Source organism: Pipistrellus hanaki (genome assembly GCF_964339955.1).
Source record: "Pipistrellus hanaki genome assembly, chromosome: 6".
NCBI lineage: Eukaryota > Metazoa > Chordata > Mammalia > Chiroptera > Vespertilionidae > Pipistrellus > Pipistrellus hanaki.
The window spans coordinates 22,705,672-22,724,466 of NC_140508.1; the positions used below are offsets into that span (position 1 = coordinate 22,705,672).

The window sequence follows — 18,795 nt, forward strand, 5'->3', positions numbered from 1 at the left end:
TATCCATTGTAAAGGATTTCCCCCATTGAATTCATGTTTTGTTGACTCTTCAGCCTTTTGATTAAAGCATTTAATCTACTTGCATTTAAAGTAATTGTTACTCTATATGTACTTAATGTCATTTTATTATTCACATGTTTACTTTTAGTTTTATTCTTCTTAAAGAGACCCTTTAACACTTATAATACCGATTTTGTGATGATGGACACCTTATGCTTTTTCTTGTCTGAAAAGCTCTTTATCTGTCCTTCAAATCTAAATGATAGCTTTGCTAGAGAGAGTAATCTTGATTGTAGGGCTTTGCTTTTCATCAATTTAAATATTTTATGCCAATGTCTTGTAGCCTGCATATTTTCTGTTGAGAAATCAGCTGATAGTTTTATAGCAGCCCCCTTTTAGGTAATTATTTGTCTTTCTCTTGCTGCTTTTTAGATTCTCTCTTTGTCATTAACATTTGGCATTTAAATTATGATGTATATTGGTGTGGGCCTCTTGGGATTCATCATTGTAGGACTCACTGCACTTCCTGGATTTTCATGTCTATGTCTGTCATTATTTTTTTCAGATAGGTTTTTAATTCATTATTCTCTCTTTCTTCCCCTTATTAATATCCTTATGATGTGAATCTTGTTAAGTTTCAAGTTGTCCCAAAGACTCCTTAAACTATCCCAAATTTTTGGTGTTTTTTTGTTTGTTTGTTTGTTTGTTTTTGTTTTTTTTTTCCTGTTCTGATTTGATGTTGTTTGCCTCTTTACCTTCCAAATTCCTGATTTGATCCTCTGCTCCATATATGCTACTGTTGATTCCCTATAATGTGGTCTTCACTTTAGTTCATGTATTTTTTGTTTCTGACTGGTTCTTTTTTATGTATTCCAACTCCATTTTTATGTTTCCTATTTCTTTGTTGAATTCTGACTAAGTTCTTCACTCTTCCTCTAAATTTATTGAACATCTTTATAACCAAAGTTCTGTACTCTGCATTTGGTAGATTGCAGGTCTCCATTTTAGTTCTTTTAATGGAATTTTGTTCTATCCTTTCATTTGGGGCATGTTTCTTTGTGTCCTCATTTTGACCAACTCCCTGTATTTGTTTCTATGTATTAGGTTGAGCTGCTCTATTTGTCTTGGTAGAATGGTCTTATATAGTAGATATCCTATAGGGCCTAGTGGCATAGCCTCCTTGGTCGCCCAAGTTGGGCACAGCAGGTGTACCCCACAGTCTCATGTGAGCTATCTACACCCTCTTATAATTGATCATTGATTGCTCTTGATATACAGTGCGAGGAATTTACCCCCAGGCTGATTGGCTATAAGGTCTGGTCACCACCACCATGAAGGATCTACCATGCAGGGGCCAACACACAGAGCATGATATACGTTAGCAGGGTTCTGGTGCCTGATTTAGTCCACCCGTTGGTGGAAGTGGTTGGGTGGTGCTTAGGGAAAAATCTGAATCTTTCCACCAGGTGCCCTAGCTTTGGTCACTATCAGAAGGTGCAGGTCAAAGTCAACCATCACCTGGGTGCCCTGCTTACAGTCACCTGGCATGAGCTACAAAGCAACCTGCACATGACTGCTACTTTGTTGGGCTTGAAGGTGCCCAGGAGAAGCCCAGCTGGAAAACAGGGCCAGCTACTGCTAGTGCTGGTCCTAAGGCCCCTTAGCAAGAAGTATGAAGTAGGCCAACACCATGCAATTCTTGTTTGGGATTTATAAACCTTTGCAAGATTTTAGGAAAGTCCAAAGAAAGTCCAAATTATGAGCCAAAAGAAAAAGGCCATTTGTGTGAAAAACACTGTAAACTGTTTGGGTAGCCCTACAAGTTGGGTGGGGCAGGGTCACAGGGAATTACCAGGACAGATAAAAAGTGTTAGCCAAGTTGAAGGTTAAGATATGGGATCTTCCCACTAACTCTGTTGGGGGAGGGCTCAGAAAAAAAAAAAAAAAAAAAAGGCCTCTGCCAGTATTTATGTCTGGGGAAAAGCTGTGCCTCCAGCACTCATTGGTCAATTTAGTTCCTCACCTATCTAGCTGGTGCTTTTAGAGCTGCTGCCCCAGTGTTGGAGCTCAGATTAAATGAGTCCCAGTGAGTCTGTGTGCAGGCCTTTTAAGAAAAATGCCTGGGAATCCAGCAGACATCAATCTTAGCCACAATCTCCATCATTTTTTTACAGCCAGAAAATATGGGGACTTCTCGTTGAGGAACTGGAACCCTGGGCTAGGGTCCTCATATGGGGATGGAACCCCTCTCTCCTCAGTGGGGACTTCCTCAGCCACAATGTCCCTCTCAATTTTAACAGTCACACATGGGTGTGGGACCAGACCATTCTACGTCTCTACCCTTCTTACCAGTTTTCATGAGGCTTCTTTATATCCTAAGTTATAGGACTTCTGTTCAGATATATTTCAGGTGGTTGTGAATGATGCTTGTTTTATAGTTTAGTTGTGATTCTCATGTGGTTGTAGGAAGACTGAGTACAGCATTTACTTACTCCACTATCTTGACTGGAAGCTCTCTATTCACCTGCTGATGGACACTTAGATTGTTTTCATACCTTAGCTATTTTGAATAATGGTACAATATAACATGGGAGTATGCATACAAGATAATGATTGTTTCATTTGGATATATACCCAGATGTGGATCACATGGTAATCCCATTTTTAATTTGTGGAAGAATCCTCATACTGTTTCCAATAGTTGCTGTGTCAGTTTACATTCCTCTCAACAGTGTAAAAGAGACCATTCACTTTTCTCCACATTCTTGTCAGGATTTGTTATCTCTCGTCTTTTTTATAGGAGGCATCCTTATAGTAAGGTGATATCTCATTGTGTCTTTGATTGCCATTTCTCTGATGATTAGTTATGTTGAGCACCTTTTCACATACCTGCTGGCTATTTGTATGCCTTCTTTGGAAAAACATCTGTTCAGTTGCTTTGACCATTTTTTTATTGTTTTTGTTTGTCTGTTTTGCTATTGAGTTATATGAGTTCCTTATAGATTTTGGATATTAACCCCTTATTGGATATTTGGTTTGCAAATATTTTTGTCCTATTCTGTGGGTTGTCTTTTAATTTTGCTAATGATTTCCTTTGTTATCTAAAAGCATTTTAGCTTGATGTAGTCCCACTTATATTTGGCCATTTTTGCTTTTGTTTTTGGTGTCAACTCCAAAAATATAATTTCTAAGACCAATGTTAAAGAGCTTACATCCTGTGCTTTCTTGAATTTTATAGTTTCAGGTATTATTTTTGAGTTGCTAACTTTTGTGTATGGTGTAAGATAGAGACACCCCTCTTCCCCTCCCTTCTCTTCCCCTCTCTCCTCTCTTTCTTCTCCTTCCCCTCTCCTCCTTTCCACTCTCCTCTCTTTTCCATTTATTCTTTTCTTTGTTCCCATGTTGCCATTCTCTGGTAGCTTCATGATTTTTAATAATATTCTGACAGTAGTAAGAGCAGTAGCTATAATGTGTGCAGATTTTCTATTTTAATAGTTTTCAGTATTTCTATTTTAGTGATTTGTTCAGTTAAGAAATATTTAATAGTAAGTGTTGATTTCTTGGCTGACATAGTTACATTAAGGAATATTTAGTAGTAATTGCTGATTACTTGGCATACTATAATAAATAAGACAGACAAAAAAAAAAAATCTCTGCCACCATGACATTCACACTCTTGTAAACAAACAATAGAAAATAATAATAATTCAATGGACTCACAATCAATTCATATAGCCTTTTATAAGAAGAAATTGAGATCTAAATGGGTTATGTGACATGGCCCCTAAAACTCAGTTTATCAAAAACAGAACCAGAACTCAAATATGATGCCAAATCCTGATGTTATTTCACCTGGCCATGCCACCTCCTTCTCTTATACTAAAAACTATGGGGGAAAAACCAACCACCACAAAAACAAACACACACACACACACACACACACACACACACACACACACACCCCAAAATGGCTATATAAAAGACTGGTGTTTATATTTATACTAGAGGCCCAGTGCACAAAATTTGTGCACTGGGTGGAGGAGGGTGTCCCTCATCCCAGCTTTCACTCTCTCCAATCTGGGACATCCCTCTTACAATCTGAGACTGTGGCTCCTAACTGCTCACTTGCCTGCCTGCCTGATTGCTGCCCTACCTTCCTGGTCTGATGGCCCCCAACTGCCATCCCATGCTGGCTTGGTCACCCCCAAATGCCCTCCCCTACAAGCCTGGTCTGTCCCAAATGCCCTCCCCTGCAAGCCTGTTCACCCCAAACTGCCTTTCCCTGCTAACACGTACTTTCGAATTCTGCTGAGTGATACATCAAAATTCATGAGGCCCTGTGCTATTTGTAAAATGAATCTTTTTTGCTCTTAAGCCTCCAATTAGAGCCCATGGAATGACAGGGATGAAATTATATTTAAGAAATGAAATACATAATAGGTACTCAATAAACCTAGAGATTGGCAAAATGAATACTGTTATATATATATCACCTCCATCTTTTCTGGGTTCATTTGCATACTCACTCTGATTGGCTGTGGGTGTAGTGGAGAGATGGTTAATTTGCATGTTTCTCTTTTATTAGGCAAGATTATTTCAGGAATGCAGAGAATAGGAAATGGAAAAGAAGAAAGTAAGTTTTTATTTAAATATATATATATACTCACTTTCTCCAGGTTATAATAAAACCATGCTAAAAATAATTTAAATCATCTGGACCTTATGACTCCCCTAATGCTCATTGGTTAAGCAGCACATTTATAGGCTGTGAAGTTACTGATAAGAAAGAAATGAGACACACCTCTCTTCTCCATGACTTTAATATTTATTAGAGACTTGATAATAATAACCAATGCAAGATAACTAGCCTAGTCATGAAGTGGAAAAACTAAGCCACATATATGTTTAGCCAGTGTATTCTTTTCCTCCAGACCTTAGTTTTTCAATACACACTGAAACGAAGCTGCTTCTAATGTGCTTATAAAAAATGTATATACCTCTCCTTAAACTTATGTTTAAGGGTATGTTTTTATTGATTATTTTAGAGAGAAAGAGAGGAAGAGGGAAGGGAGAGAGAGTAAAGGACAACAATGTGAGAGTGAAACATGGATCAGTTACCTCCTGCACACGCCCCAACAGGGGATCAAATCAAAACAAACTTTATGTACCCTGCAACTGAATCACCCAGCCAGGGAAAGAAATTTGCATATTTAACAGATACATAAAGCAAAGTTTGAGAATCACTGCTCAAAATGGAACTGGAGATAAGTGGGAGGACAGAGGAGAAACATAAATAATTTGAACTATGTCATTTTTTTTTTGCTGCAATTAAAAAAAAAGAAGAATCACATAATTCCATTTCCCACTTTTTGACTAATCATTAGATTAATCAAGTTGTGCCTTAAAAATAAAGATACCACCACCTTTAAGGTTAGATCCTCTAGAGTAGTGTTTCCCAAAGTGTGGTATACGTACCCCCAGGGGTACAGGAAGAGTTTGCTGGGGGTACATGTTGCACCGGAGTTTGGTGGGGATATGTACTGCACCGTGCTTAGCTGCGCCTAATTGTACATTCTCATGAGTACGAGGAGTACTCGGCGTTACGAAAATTATAGAAGGGGTACACATATATCAAAAGTTTGGGAAATACTGCTCTAGAGAAATTGCTGAGGCCTGAGGTTCATGTGGATGGAAGTGAGCCAAAAGTAAGTAAAAAATGAGCTAAAGAGGCAGCTGAAAGCTGAGAAGAAAGTAGCAGAGAAGAGGTCCAATAGTAAAGCTCAATGAGAAATGAGCCAGCGCTGCTGCTATCAGCCACAGCACTGACAATGATGTGGTTGCCAGTGAGGAAAACCTGGACTCAAACCAACACTGCAAGACCCACAGACAAGCAGTCTCTCCACTAGAGTCCAATGAGGAGGACCCATAGCCACGCAAGTTCCATATAGATGTTTCCCTCGCTCAGTTCATCAAAGAATATAGTCACCTGCAGCCTGGGACCATCTGAGTGACATCACCACCTTAAAGGTGGCAGTTTGAATTCATGCCAAAAGAGCTTCTGGGGGGAAACTGAACCTCTATCACCTTAGAGGGGCTGGGGTCAAGTTTCAAGTCATGGCCAATTACTGGAATCATAAATCAGAAGAATAATTTATTCATAACAATAACAAACTGTGTCAGGGAGGCATAATTGAAGTTCAGGGAAATCCTGGGAAAATCAAGAAGGGTGAGCTGAGCATCATTCCCTATGAGATAACACTGCTGTCTCCTTGTTTTCATATGTTACCTCATTTCCACTTTGGCCTCAGAGGCAAGGAAACACAATATGTCAGTCAGGGATACTTGGACTTGACCCTGAATGACTTTGTAAAGCAGAAATTTATCCTCTGCTCTAAGATTATCACATATATAAGAAGTGTCTTGGCCCTCACTGGATAGCTGTTGGTTAGAAGGTCCTCTCCAAGGTTGTAGGTTCTAACCCTGGTTCAGTAACATATAAGAATCAACCAATGAATGCATAAATAAGATGAACAACAAATCAATATTTCTCTCTTTCTCTCTCTCTCTCTCTCTCTCTCTCTCTCTCTCTCTCTCTCTCTCTCTATCTCTCTCTCTCTCCTTGTTCTCTATAATTAATCAATTTAAAAAATGTAAGTTTCTTGGATGAGTTGGAATTCCTAGAGACTGAAGCTCTCATGATAAACATCATCCCAGAGAGTGCTGTGGCCAAGCCTTTCATCACCCACCGTGATGAGCTGGACCTGAATATATATCGGGTCTAGTAATAATTAATGTCGTTTTTAAACATTCGTTTAAAATCTTGCTTGGTGTTGACTTGTATTGACATAACCTTCAAACACGTGGTATCTACAGAACGTGTGAAGTGCAATTAACAAGTTTTGCTTGAAAAAGTTTGTGTCTGGTTTGGTTTTTGTTGCAAAACTAGGGCTAAGAAGATGGCGGATGAAGAGCATATTCGGCACTGCATGCTTTACGAGTTCCAATTAGGAAGAAAAGCAAGTGAGGCTGCAAAAAACATCTGTAGTGCTCTTGGTCAAGATGCAGTTAGCGCCAGAAAATGCCAGCGTTCGTTTGAGAAATTTCGCGAGGGAAATTTTTCGTTAGATGACAAGAGTGGTCGAGGCCGTGTGTCCAATTTTGATCAAGAAGCTCTTCAAGCTCTTTTGGTGCAAAATCCTCAAATTACCCAACAAGAGCTTGCGACAACTTTAAATTGTTCACAAAAAAACAATTTCCAATCAATTGCATGCACTTGGCAACGTCCAAAAGTTTGGAAAATGGGTTCCTCATGAGTTGAGCGACAACAACCGTAATCAAAGAGTCACAATTTGCAGTTCGCTCCTCTCGCGTCAAAACCGTTTGCCGTTTTTAGAGCAAATTGTTACCGGAGATGAAGAATGGGTGCTGTATGTTAATTTGAAAAGGCAGCCTCAATGGTTGGACAAAAATGAGGCTCCGCAGCCCACGCCAAAACCTGACTTGCATGCGAAAAAAGTGATGTTGTGTGTTTGGTGGAATTTTAAAGGAATTCTTCATTATGAACTTTTACCATCTAACCAAACCATTACAAGTGCAGTGTATAGTGCCCAATTGGAAAGGTTAGCCCAAGCTTTAAGAGAAAAAGAACCCGCGCTGATTAATCGGAAGGGCGTAATTCTTCACCACGATAATGCACGACCGCATACTGCAAGAAGCACTGCTGAAAAACTGCGCCAGTTGGAATGGGAAGTTCTCCCTCAACCTGCATATTCTCCTGATATTGCCCCTTCCGATTACCATTTGTTTCGTTCTTTGCAAAACTTTCTTCTTGGAAAAAAATTTAATAATGAAGAATGCCTCAAAAATGCATTGACCGAATTTTTTGCATCAAAATCACAAGAATTTTATAATACAACAGAGGGATTAAAATGCTTCCTGAGCATTGGGCACAAGTAGTAGAAAACAACGGCAACTATATTGTTGATTAAATTTTGTTGTATTGTTTAAATAAATTCGATTTTAAAATGTATTAGAAAACGACATTAATTATTACTAGACCTAATATATGTGGGAATTCTCCAGAACTCTACCATAAGATGCTGGCGGTTGGTGACAAGGATGAAATTGGATGCCAGGTTTGGAATGAAGGAATTAATATGACTCCCAATCCTGAGTTCAGCACCTGTGATTTCTACTTGGCCTATGAGACTATCTCAATGTTGTTGACATCATAGAGAAGATGATTTCCAGGATGGTGAAGCACATTAAAGGCGATGGCAGGTGATCTACCATTCAGATGATCAGAGGCCACACCTACAAGATTGACCTTACCCCACCCTTCTGAAGAATCAGCATGTAGAAGAGCTTGAGAAAGCCCTAGGAGTGTAGCTGCTGGAAACTAACCTTTCTGAAACTAAAAAAAAAAAAAAAAAAAAAGCTCACAAAATGCTTGATATGCATGTGACAAAAGCTGTTGAATGCCTTCTACCTTGGACCACAGCCAGGCTCTTTGATAAGCTTGTGAGGAGTTCCTGGAAGTGACATGAACTGATCTTGCATTCATCTGTGCTCACCCACAGATAATGAGCCCTTTGTCAAAATGGCACCGCTCTAAATACAGTCTGACTGAGAGTTTTAGCTTTTTGTCACGAAGAAGGAAATAAGCAATGACCCCCATGAGGCAGCGGCAGCTTTTTGAAGAACATGTTTATAGATGAAAACTTCTGCACATCCCTGGAATATGGGCTGCCCCCCACAGATGGCTGGGGCATGGGCATCGACTGAGTCATCATGGTTCTCAAAGACTCCAATAATGTCAAGGAAGTACTTCTGTTTCCTGTCGTGAAATTTTAAGACAGGAAGGAAAATGTAGGAATTGCTGATACATTGTCTAGAAAATAAAAACTGCAAGTCACATAACTCAAGCATCTCTGCACTTTTGAAAAAGATCAAGGACTCCACAGGAATTCTTGTACACTGTATCCATTTGACTATTACAGTTCAGTTACCAGAAGAGATAAAATGAATTCTTAACTTGAATTCATTATAGTCCTTGTTACCAAATAAAGCATTTGTCCTTAAAAAACAAAAAAGCTAAAAAATAAGATCCCTGGCCCCATCTTAAGCACACTAAATTAGAATGTCCTAAAAAAGGACCTAGAGCCGTGGCCAGGTAGCTCAGTTGATTAGCATAACACGTCCCCCTGATTCACTGAGGTTGCTGGTTCGATCCCCAGAGCACATATAAGAACCAACCAGTGGCCCTAGCTGCTTTGGCTCAGTGGATAGAGCTTCAGCCTGCGGACTAAAGAGTCCCAGGTTCGATTCTAATCAAGGGCACATTCCTGGGTTGCGGGCTTAATCTCCAGTGGGGGGGGGAAGGAGGAGGCAGCTGATCAATGATTCTCATCATTGATGTTTCTATCTCTCTCTTCCTCTCCCTTCCTCTCTGAAATCAAAATGTATATAACCATAGCACAATGTAACATACACACACACACACACACATATACATCTGTGTGTGTGTGTTAAAAAAAAATTAAAAAACAAACAAACAAAAAAAAAAAAACCAGAACCAACCAGTGAATGAATAAATAACTGGAACAACAAATCCATGGTTTTCTCTTTCTGTGTCACTCTCTCTTCTTTCCTCTCTCTAAAAAACAATTTAAGAAGAACCTAGAGTCAATATTGTTGATAAGCTTCCACAATTCTAAATATCAGGAAAGTTTGAAACAATGTGGGAACTGCCAAACATTATGTTTAAACAATTAGCCTTGGACACTTGGAGAGTATAAACTTTTACTCTCAAATTTTCAGAGCTTAATCATATATTTCTTTCTTAAACTCTTTATATGGTTGAAATAAACAAAACACAAATGCTTTTAAGCTGCCGATAGTCTTCATTTCTATAGCTGGTTTTTTTACTTCATTCCTTCTTTTTAATCTTTTTGACTGGAGTAAATATATATGTAAAAGTCACAAAGTGAACATACTAAGGTAACCAGCACACAGATCAAGAAACTGAACATCACCAGGACTCCAGTAGTCCTCCTTGTGCACCCTTCTTGTCACTACCTTGTAATTCTAACCACCACCCTTACTTGTAATACCATAGATTATTTTTATTTGTTTTTGAAGTTTATTGAATAATAGGATTTGAAGAAAATTGAATAATAGTAGATATACATATTGATGTCCATTTTTTTTAATTCAATACTGACCTCATAAAATTCATCCATGTCATTGTATGCACTTATGGTTGATTCACCTTTTTTGCTATATTATTCTTTTGTAACATTGTGGTAGAATTAATTCATCCATACTCCTGTAGATTATTTCCACTTTGGGATTAATAACGATAGTGCTCTTATAAACATTCTTGTGCATGTCCTTGAAGAACATATGGATTCATTTCTCTTAGGTGTGCACCTAAGCATGAAATTGCTGAATCAGAAGGTAAGTGTCTATTTCGCTGTTGTTTTGCTGCCAGCTTCCCAAAATGGTGGCACTTCCCCCAGAAGAAAAGAACCTCAGTTGCACCAATGATTGGTGTTGCCTGACTTTTTCATTTTTATCATTTTGTATGGCTGATTTCTGAACTCTTTCCCTTAATGGCATGTATGCTCCCAATTTATTTGTAGCTTTTAGCCTTCACAGTTTATAACATTCACAGTCTATAATATTTGACTTAACATCTAACGTTTAAGCTACTGAATAGATTTAGCCATATGAAGTAGGGTAAGCGCACCCTAAAATAAATTTGCCTAACTGTATTTTACTTTTACTTTATAAGCAGAGGCAGACACATTATTTTTAGTTAATTTCAGACTCCCTAAATATTGGAAGAAAAAATAATATGGAGGACCTAAATTTTGGTAGATTGCTAAACCAAGTCTCATAGATAACTTCTTTTAAAAAGTGTGCAGTTACACTAAACTGGGTTAGGGACAAGTTTGTGTAGACACGGAGACATGGAAAGATATAAATTCTCCCCCCGGTTTTTTTCACATTGTTCTTCCTGGTAATAGCATACAGCCAACAAAAATTCATTTTCGGTAATGGCTTAATATCTATACTACTAACTGATGTATTCGTGAAAGCAACATAATGTGAAATTGAAGTTTTAATAGTTTTCTTTTTTTAAGAGAAGAAATGTAATTAACTCATGGAAGATGAGCTAACAACATTATTCAAGACTCTGGTATTATTTTCCATTTTCCCTATATGCTATCTTGTCACTAAAAATGTGGCATACTTTCAGCTAGAAATTTAACTCCTAAAAAGCATTATGTCAGGAATACCAGTCCATTAATGAGACATCTCACAGATAACTGTGAGAATTTTTTTTTCTTTCTTTTATTTTTTGTTGTTGTTGTTGTAGTTGAAACAAAACAGAATTTCAGATTTACATGCTGCCAGAATATCACTTCTTGGCACTTGAAAAATAAATTGGGCTTGAAAGAGAAAGAACATTTTCTGTAGTCCCCTGCAGTTTAGTAACCTGAAAGCAGAGAGTTGTAGCAATTTGAAGGGATGGGGTTAATTTCAGGCTGAAGAAAGATACAGCTAATCCACGCCCTCAGGCAGAAGTCCAAATGGGATTTAGGAGGAGATTTAAGTGGGAAAAGTATTTCACACAGAAAAATGTATATTACTTCTCTATGAAGCCTAAATTTTCCATATGTAATCTTTCCTCTCCTGCTTCCCCCTCCCCCACAAAGAACTAAACCAAGGTTATTATTTAAACATTAATTAAATTAGGGAGAATGTTTGCTATAGTTTATATAACACAAACCCATATAACATTTTTCTAATTATAAGGATTTCATGTTTGAACAAACAACTCTCTTCTAAGCTGCTGAACATATTTGGAGGTAAATTAAACTTATTTGAGTGAGTTAAGCAATTACAACAAATTAGACAACAGCCTCACTTGCTCCCTAAACCACAAAGTCTTCATGAATGCTTTTCAGTGATCCACAAATGGAACAATAAGAAATGTTAAAAGGTACTGTCAAAGGAACTGAACTCTAAATGATGCAAGCTTTTGTCTAAATCCATCCAAATACAGGCGACAAATTGCCAAGTCATGCTTTGGGGACCCTTTCTTGTGAAGACCTGGGTGATAATGAGATCCTTTGCCCTTCTGCAGTGTCAGGTCATATCAACTATAAACCAGCAAACTCTAGCCTGCAAATGCAGGGTGGGGCAAAAGTAGGCTTACAATTGTTTGTACAGAAAATAATACAATAACTAATGGATATTAATACAAGGGTGAACTGTGTTTTTGCCTACTCACAACTGTAAATCTGCGTTTGCCTCACCCTGAATTTATTTAAATAGCCATCTATTTACTCATAAAATGAATCAAAATACTCTCTCATTCTACTATTGTATTTTATCCAGTAGGAAGGTAATATAAATCATACAAAACTCAAATAAGCTTATTACTCCATCAACTAATTCAAAGTCCTTAGGAAAATGTCACCTTCCTCTCTTCCCAATACATCTCTAAAGTATGTTATGCTTTACAACAGTATCTTCTAAACGTCAGAAATTGGCACTGCTAAATATATGCTCCCATATTCCAGTAGCCCTTGTGGGAGTAATAAGAAATAATGCTCTGTTACTATTCAGTTATAAAATGTACAATCTTTCTCTCTTTCTATATGCAATTCATAATGCAAAATGAGTGTCCATTATTGGGAGCTCACCAGATAGAATTAGGAGTTTTAATTATAATTCTAATTACTTATATTTGTAACATAATACAATTATCTCAGTTGATTTATTTCCTTTTCTATTCAAATGTCTGGCACAATCTGAATGCAAATGTGACTTACTAAATCTTTATATTATTGTTTCTGTTGCCCATTTGTTGTGGAGCGGACACAACAAAATGACCACTGGAGTCCAAGCCAATTGAAATTTAGGGGGCTTTTATTAGCTGGCCTGTGACTGACTGCTCAGCCTTCCCCCACTCAGGGAGTCCAGAGAGCAGTTCCGACACTCAGGTGCAAGGTAGCTTTTAAGAACTAAAACCACATCCTTTTTAGCAGGCTAAATGAAACAATGGCAACCTCAAACAAAGCAGTTTTCTCAGCAATATCGACACACTGTAAAGGTATTTAAAGTTAAACCCACATCCTACGCACTCGGGCTAGCAATATCTTGTTCAGCTAAGCCTGTGGTTGGCAAACTGCGGCTCCCAAGCCACATATGGCTCTTTGGCCCCTTGAGTGTGGCTCTTCCAAAAAGTACCACAGCCTGGGCAAATCTATTTTGAAGAAGTGGCATTAGAAGAAGTTTAAGTTTAAAAAATTTGGCTCTCAAAAGAAATTTCAATTGATATTTGGCTCTGTTGACTAATTAGTTTGCTGACCAGTGAACTAAGCTACTGGCATCCTGTTCTGCAAGATGCAGCTGGGTTTCATAGTCAGGGAAGTCATAGGGACGTGCAATTAAAATTTTTCCACTCTCTAACAAACTCTGTATATAAACAGGCTTTCAAACATTGTCAGTCGGCTAACAATATGCTTTATAGACAGAGATAAAAATCAAAATAATTAACTAGAATAGCACAGGCAGTGACTAATCAGGATACACACCCAGCCAATCTGAGTGGTCATCACCATCAATAACAAGCATGGCCAGGCAAGCACGTTTGGCTGAAGAGCAGCCCCAATAAAACATGTTCTTCAAACAGTCACTGATATTTGTTGATCTTCCATGAGCTATAGCAGGGCCCATGTACATATGCACTCCCATACACATCTATAACATGCTTTTCTTCTTTTATTATTATTCTACGTTATATTACTGAGGTATCCTCAGCATGCTATCAGATACAGCTCTAGTTCATTCTTCTTAGTAGCCTGATAATAATCTCAAATCATAGACATATCTTTCCTCTATTGGTAGATCATTTCTCCATATACACCTATTTAGGCTAACTTTCACTTAATCTAGTAAATATAATTGCAGTATACATGGTATACACATACATTCTTGTGTACTGTTTACTTGTTTTCAACTCTGAAAATCAAGATTGTAAGTCAGAAGGTATATGTTTATCTTTTTTAACTGATTATGTGAGATTGTTTTTCAAAAGAGACTGCAACAATTCACACTGTGAGTTCCTCTGCCCCTACAGGTTCGCACATGCTGTGCTATGGTTTGGCTTCCCTGGAAAATAGCCCTTTGAGTTGTTGAGCCTGGAGGCAGAGTTGGACTTCTGAATCTCACATCATGAATCCATCTCAGGGAGAGGGCATAATCTTGGTCAAGGCCTCTCTCTCTGACTGAGAAACATTCTTGGGGAAGGAATCAATTGAGAGTTGTCAGCCACCCACACTCTCAGTAGCAAGAATAATCCTTCAGCCCTAAATGGAAATCTGACCCCATCATATAAGTAAAACAATGTATTTCATTGTTATTTGAATTTGTATTTATCTAACTACTAATGTGGGCACATATTTTCACATGTCTTTGCCATCTGGAATTTCTCTTCTGCTTGTTGTTCATACTCTTTGCCCACTTTTCTTTTGGTTGTTAGCTTTCTTATTATCCTTTTGTAGAAATTCTTTGTATAATAGGGAGAGTAAATTTTTGTGAGTTACAAATAATAAGTAATTCCATTTAATATCTCTCTCTCTCTCTCTCTCTCTCTCTCTCTCTCTCTCTCTCTCTCTCTCTCCAAATATATCAGGGGACTGACAGGAACAGGTAGCACAGTCAAAGATTTTAACTGAAAAGTATTAAATAAAAGGGCTATGCCCAGAGATGCAGGCAGGGTTACAGAAACCAAAATAGATACTAAGAATAAAAAAGAGCTGCCTCTACTGCTAAGTCTTAGAAAGAAGAAGAAAAAGTAACTATCAGAGTCTGATAAAAGCTGGAGATGTGAAAGAAGAGGTGGCTAGGTGATACAGTCAATAAAAGTAAACCTCTTGAGGCAAGGGGTTAGCCAGAGAAGGATATAGAGGATTTTGAGTGGGAGAAGGGAAAAATACAGAACAATCAATGCACTATATAAAACATTTTAAATTTCTGTGTAGAAAAACATTTTAATTTTTAAAAATCTTTTAAAGCATTGTTGTAAGCTATTATTTTGATTTTGATTTTGAAATACTAGTAATTTAAGACTCACAAGAAGTTGCACAAATACTACATAGAGCTCCTGTTTACCTTTCATCAGCTTTCCCCAATGAACATAACCATAATAAATATAACCGTAGCACAATGTCAAAAACCAGGAAATTCACATGTGTACAATGTAATTCACTTGGATGCAGATCTTACATAGATTTTTAAGTTTTTACATGCACTAATTTGTGTTGTGTGTGTCTCTGTGTAGTTCCATAAAATTCATCACCAGTATAAATTTGAGTACACATTACCACAGTCAAATACAGAATTGTGTCATCACCACAGAGAATCTGTATTGTATTAATTCTTAATAGCAATATCCTTCTTTCAACGCAAATCCCTGACAACTAGTGAAACCGCATTGGTTTTAATTTTGTAACTTTTAGAATGTTATATAAATAGAATCATACAATATGTCACTATTAGAAATTGGTGCCCTAACCGTTTTGGCTCAGTGGATAGAGCATGGGCCTGCGGACTAAAGGGTCCCAGGTTCTATTCTGGTCAGGAGCATGAACCTTGGTTGCGGGCACATACCCATTAGGGGGTGTGCAGGAAGCAGCTGATTGATGTTTCTCTCCCATCAATGTTTCTAAATCTCTCCCTCTCCCTTCCTCTCTATAAAAAAACAGTAAAATATATATATTTTTAATTAAAAAAGGAAATTGGCTTCCCCCCCCCCCCCCCCGTCTACTATAATGCTATTGAGATTCATCCAAGTAGTTGTATACATCAAGAGTTTGTTCCTTTTCATTACTGAACAGTATTCCATGTGTGGGTTTGTTTACCAATTTGTCCAATGAAGGACATTGGCTTGTGTCCAATCTTTGCCCATTACAAATAAAACTATTGAAACTTCCATGCCATATTTCTGTGTGAATATAAGTCTTGATTTCTCTGTTCAAAAGGGCAATTGCTGGATTACATGAAGATTTATGTTTAACTTTATAAGAAGCTGCTGTTTCCATTTCTGGGAAGATACATTAGATGCAATTTTCTTTCTTTTTAAAAAAATATATTTTATTGATTTTTCACAGAGAGGAGGAGAGAGGGATAGAGAGTTAGAAACATCGATGAGAGAGAATCATCTATCAGCTGCCTCTTGCACACCCCCTACTGGGGATGTGCCCGCAACCAAGGTACATGCCCTTGACTGGAATCGAACCCGGGACCTTTCAGTCCGCAGGCCGACGCTCTGTCCACTGAGCCAAACCGGTTTCGGCTTCAATTTTCTTTGTTTGAAAATAAACAACTAAAGAGCTGCCTCTACTTTATTTGTTTCTATAAACATCTAAAAACTCTGAACATTATGAATAATCAAGAAATGCAAGCAAACAAATAACAAAAAACCAACAAGACCGCTCTGAAAAATGGAATAAAAAAGACAGACAAGATCAAAAGAATAACAGAGTACTGAGTTCCCTCCTTGCCCCATATATTCAAAACTTAAAGCTAAAGATATTGGTAACCCAGAAATGCCCATGGATACAGACATAAAAGAAAAAGTCCAACAAAAGCCTACTGCCAGACAAGTCAATATTTTATATAACCAGTATATTCCAGCCTATCATAATAGGAAAATACACACACAAAACTATGCCTCACTCCACCAGCAAGGCAAAGTAAGGAGCAGAGACCTCCACCTTTGTGAGGCTGCAATGAGGCAATCCCAACCCCCCACACCTATTACAGAATAGATCAGAGTATGCCAATCAGGTAGCTAGACTTTCATCCTCACCAGATGATAGAAGCTTACACAGCATCACTGTGTTATCGGTGGAAGTGAAACTCTTGAGGTAAGGGGGAAAGAATTATTGAGGCCCCCAGAGGATGGGATTTTGTGGAAAGCTTTATTAATTATGTAAATTTAAGGGAGTTTTCCTCCAAAGATCCATTTTCATCCTTTTGTCATATCCTTCCAGCTGGGTCCTCAGCAGAGCTAGAATTAAGGTCACTTCCCAGAATTCCTGCTTCACATTAAAGCACAGTCCAGTCTGATATTTGGCTAGTTTAGCTTGTGTTCCCAGCTGCAGTCATTGTCTGTGGGGTCTCCATGGCCATGGGGCATGCAGATGTTAAGGCCACATGGAAGGCCACCAAAAGGGTGAGAATGGGTCATGGAGCAAAAGAGTGAGAGAGAACTAGAAGGCAAGTGAGAAAAGGAATTCTTTGGAGATTTTAACCTTCCAAGATTTCACAGGCCTACACTGGGGTCCACCTTTCTAGCCAATGGTCTTTTTCCAGGCTAGATTGACAAGTAAGCACCTCCCCTATTCCACTCCAAATTCATTGACTCCCCTTTTGTTCAAACCCTTTCCCAAGTGATCTGCAGGGAATGAACAGGTGGTTCCCTGGGGATCCTGAAGCTGTATCTTCCTGAAGCTGCTCTGTTGACCTCATTTAAAATATTGGGCCTCCATTTTGCTCTTTTCCTATTGTTAACTACATAATTAGGATGATAAATGGAGACCACAACAGATCCAGGCCATCTACTCCCACCCAGAAATAATGAGAAGGCCTATCCTTGGTTGTGAACAAAGACATGGTAGCATACCTGAATTGTATTTCTCCTTGGCAGTATTTAGTCAGTGTCCCCACTTCCCCTGCCAGAGAAGTGTCAGAGGAATTTAACTAAAACAGAAGGTTTAAATAAGATCCACAATTGGGTAACATAATACAAAAATGTTCAGGTGTCAATAAAAAAGATCACTCATCACAGCCAGCACCAGTAAGATATCAAACTGCATGAAAGATAATGATCAATAAATGCCAACACCAAGATGGCATAGATGTTATCATTACCTGACACAGACTTAAAGCATCCATGATAAAAATGCTTCAGTGAGCAATCATACACTTCAAACAAGTGAAGAAAATAGAAAGTCTCAGCAAAGAAGTAGGAGATATAAAAAGAATCAAATAGAAATTTTAGAACTGAAACACAGAATAACCAAAATAAAAGCCCAGATAGTGAGCTAAACAGTGAAGGGGACAGAAGAAAGAATCAGTAAAATGGAAAATAAAACAAGAGAATGATCAGATTTGAATAACACAGAGAAAATAAACTAGGAAAACAAAACACAGAGCCTCAGAGACCTAGCATTTGCATAATGTGAGTCCTTCAGCAGGAGGAGAAAGAGGGCAGAGCTAAAAGAGTACTGGAAGAAATAAAGGTTGGAAACTTCTCAAATTTAGCAAGAGATATAAACCTATAAATTCAAGAAGCTGAGAAAAACCTTAATTTGGATAATCCCAAAAGATCCATGCCACCACACATTATAATTAGACTCCTAAAAACAAAAGACAAAGAAAGAAATCTTGCAAGCAGCAGAGAAAAACAATTATCTTACTAATAAGGAGAAAATAATTCAAATGACGGTGGATTTCTCATTTAAATGATGACAAGTTACAAGAAATTGGCACAAAAGACCCCAAATTTTATATCTAAGAGAAATATTCTTCAGGAATAAAGGGAAAATCAGCACATTTTCAGATTAAAGAAAACTAACAGAATTTGCAGCCAGCAGATTTGCCCTACAAGACTGGCTAAAATAAGCAGGAAGATCAAACTATAATAGAAACATGGGACCATCGGGTAGAAGAAAAGACAAGTCAATAAAAAGTCTGGGTAAACACAAGTTTTCC

The 18,795-nt window shown here is 38.0% G+C and overlaps 1 protein-coding gene and 2 pseudogenes across 3 annotated transcripts in view; 2 read left to right on the forward strand and 1 right to left on the reverse strand.

The window, feature by feature from the left end:
* The window catches only part of MACROD2 (mono-ADP ribosylhydrolase 2), a 1,842,294-nt gene that overhangs the window by 1,356,199 nt on the left and 467,300 nt on the right, over positions 1-18,795 (reverse strand). The window lies entirely within an intron of this gene.
* On the forward strand, positions 4,603-6,767 carry LOC311624694 (lysine--tRNA ligase-like; annotated as a pseudogene). The gene is made up of 3 exons: positions 4,603-4,633; positions 5,659-6,415; positions 6,655-6,767. The product of its transcript is annotated as a lysine--tRNA ligase-like (transcript).
* LOC311624696 (lysine--tRNA ligase-like) lies at positions 8,097-8,853 on the forward strand (annotated as a pseudogene). The gene is made up of 2 exons: positions 8,097-8,135; positions 8,347-8,853. The product of its transcript is annotated as a lysine--tRNA ligase-like (transcript).